Consider the following 3316-nt stretch of genomic DNA (forward strand, 5'->3'; position numbering starts at 1 on the left):
TAATTTAGGGCAGGAAAGGAATAAGCTCATCCAAGCGGCTGGTGTGCCTCCTGCCAGATACAGACTGAGAGAGGCGGTGGAGGGGGAGAAAGTGGCTCTTGCAAAAACAGCGCTCAAAGCATCCCACGAGTGGCTCAGGCAATCATGCAGCAAAGCTTTAAGGTGGCAGGAATGAAGCATCGGAGACCCGGGCAGCGCTCAGTCCATGGCTGGGATCATGGTGCCACAGAAGTGATGGCTGGTCCAAGGAGCTCTTCCTTTATATGCAGAGCCCAACCCCCCCCCACCCTCACACCCCTCCAAAAAAAATCCCACAACAACAACAAATTAACGCGCAAACAAATGGGCTGGAGTTTACCACTCAGAACTCCCCAGGCTCCACCTCCGCTGGGAACCGACCCGCTCTGCCTTCGCACTCCACTTGTACCTCTGCCAGGCCTGAGAATTCAGGTTCAACGCAGAGTCCACCGCTCCCAAATGCTGGGCGGAGTCAAGGACATTAACCCTGGCTGTGCCAGCAAGCTTTTTGTCCCGCTGCCCCCCATGGGAGTTACTCAGACGTAGCATTGGTTTCTCCAGCCTTTATTCTAGGAAGGGGAAAAATTAATCACTTTAATTTACTAAACCACACTCCAGATGGGCAATCTGCTGTGTCTTGTGGGGAAAGGCAAACAGGTAGGCTATCTGAGGGCCATCTCCGGGGCTGGTCTAAACCTCTGGCACTCCATTGACTGCAACGGAGCCAGGCCAATTTACACCCCCTGAGGATCTGCCCCCAAATCTCTGTAGGGCTGTTGCAGGGCCTCATTTTCCAAGCTGCTAATGAATGTTTCTCTGATAGCTATGGGACCTGGGACTTGTCTTTTCAAACCTTGCCTCTGAACTGGAGCTTTCCAGCATGTAACCCTTTCGCAGCCAGTCACTCAGTGCTTTCCACGCTGTCTAGCTGTGTTACTTAGATAGCAACGGCTGTTTAAATGCTGTCAGCTGGATTGTTGGGACAGCTATGAGCTAACAACTAGTACTGATGTCTCGATTGCTTTACCTATGGCTTTGCTGTATTGGGGACAACTGTATTGGGTGCTGTTAACAGGCTCAGATTGGTCTCTATAGAAGTCAGGACCCTGGTCACTTAGAACATAGTTTCTCAACCTGGGGGTATGCGAGACACAGGCAAGGGGGGGTACCTGGAGAAAAACAGAGTGAAGGGGAGGTGGGTGGCCATCCTCGGCTTCTGGGGAAGGCAGGCAGCAGCCTCCCACTTCCCGCCCAGTCACAGCTTCCTGCTGGGAGGTGGGCGGCAGCCGCCGGCTTTTGGGGAAGGTGCGTGGCAACCGCCCGCTTCCTGCCTAGTCCCAGCTCCCAGGTGGGAGCCCGGTGGCAGCCTCCTGCATCTCACCAGCTGGGCTCGCAGCTGGGTGGCAGCCACCCATGTGCCGGCTCCGAGCCAAGGGACAGCCTCCAACGCCCTGGCTTGAAGACAGGCAGCAGCCATCTGCCCACATCCCTGGGTCCCAGTTGGCGTGGAAGCCTCCTGTGCCCCAGCTCGGATTGGGTGGCAGCCCCCATCCCTGGCTCAAAGCCCAGAAAATTTGTCAATTTCACTGCGCCAGCTGAGCCGTGATATTGACAACTATGACACCCCAGATTTCACCAGTTACCCTCTTTTCCTGTCTTCTCTCTCTCACCCTCCTTCCCTGTTTCTCTCTCACCCCTTCCTCCTCTCAAATCTATGGCATAAAATTTGGCGCGGCGCTTTATATTCCCCAGCATTGGCATAATGCTCAAAGCCTCCTAGCTTTGGCCAGCATCACCTCTAGCCCAGGTACATACTTGAGTTGCGCACCCCTGGCGTAAAGGTGGTAACCCTACCTGCACTAGGTCTGACATCTGTCCTATCACGGCCTGGTACACTCAGCCCTTCTTCCAACACATGGCTCACATTAGTCTGTAAATATAAAATCCCGCGGAAAATTGAGGGTTGGGTACATATTAAACTGTTCAGAAGTGAGGGGCACTTGCTACTTGAGAAACACTGACTGAGAACAGGGTGTTAACAAGATAATTAGTCACCAGCTGGAGAACCCAGGAAGGGAAGCAGGCAGTGCAAAAGGCTAATTCAGGCAGCGGGAAGGGGCTTCTCAGAACTGCTGCTATTGGGCTGTATGGTAGCTGGAGCTTAAGGAGACAAACAATAAGCACACATGGTGAAGTTACCTCGGTGGACCTGTGTGCTGCTTAATTCACCAACAAGGCTTCCAAGCCAGGGTTTTCCTGGAGAGGAAGTGGGAGCCCGTTCACAAGTGGGGGCTTGTCTGGGAACCACTTATTAGCCAGAACCAGAAAGGCTTGAGAGGTGGTGTGTGAGAAAGGCCAGGTTGAAAGATGGAGGAGCGGATGCGGGGGCTGGTAGAGCAGCAGGAGGAGATGCAGAGGACACTGCAGGCATTCCAGCGAACCCAGCGGGCAGCACGACGAGCTCTGCTGGGATGGCAGGCGGAGCAACAGCCCGTGTGTCAGGAGTTTGTGAAGGATCAGCAGTAAATGTGACAAGCCCTGCCAGGGGGAATGGAAGTCAGGAGGGCTGGGACTCTGTAAAATGGGCCCGGGGGGTTGGTCCCAACTCATTCCTACTGACTTCTGAGAGAATTGCTGCTAGTGTGGGCCAGGACAAAGGACGCGGAGTAGCCCCTTATCTGCTGGGAGAAGCACAAGCCGCTTACATTGAGTGAAGAGCAGACCGTGAATTATGAGGTGTTAAAAGCTGCTATCAAGTAGACTTGTCAGCTGAGAGGTACAGACAGAAATTGAGGGCAGCCGTGTACACTTAGGGGGTCAGGCCCAAAGCATTTGTGTAGAAATTGAAGGATTGGGCCAACCGATGGCCGAGGCCAAGATGTGGAAGAGATCATGGATGCCGTGATATTAGGACAATTTATGCAGATCCTCCTGGACACTTCTAATGTCTGGGCGAGGAGACATCAACCAGCGACAATGGAGGCAGTGTTGAGGAGCGTGTTGGAAGCAGATTTTCCCAGGAAAGCAGCTTGTCCCACACAAGGGAGGCAGAGGGGAAAAAAGATGAGATCCTTCAAGCAGGAAGCCCTGGGAGGAGACAAGATGAAAAATAGGCCACTTCGACCAGCCGGGATATTACCTGCTACCAGGGCGGGAGGAAAGGTGACAATGAGCAGGACTTCCCATATGCAGACTGCAGACTGGGAGAACATTGCAGCTGGACTCTGTAGGACAGGTGTGAAAACAATCCCTGCAAGGATGGGAGCTAGGCCAGAGATGGGGGTTATTGACTGGGCAG

This window comes from Emydura macquarii, unplaced genomic scaffold, assembly GCF_026122565.2.
Source record: "Emydura macquarii macquarii isolate MOO-44397 ecotype Brisbane River unplaced genomic scaffold, CSIRO-AGI_Emac_v2 contig_1483, whole genome shotgun sequence".
NCBI classification, from domain to species: Eukaryota; Metazoa; Chordata; order Testudines; family Chelidae; genus Emydura; species Emydura macquarii.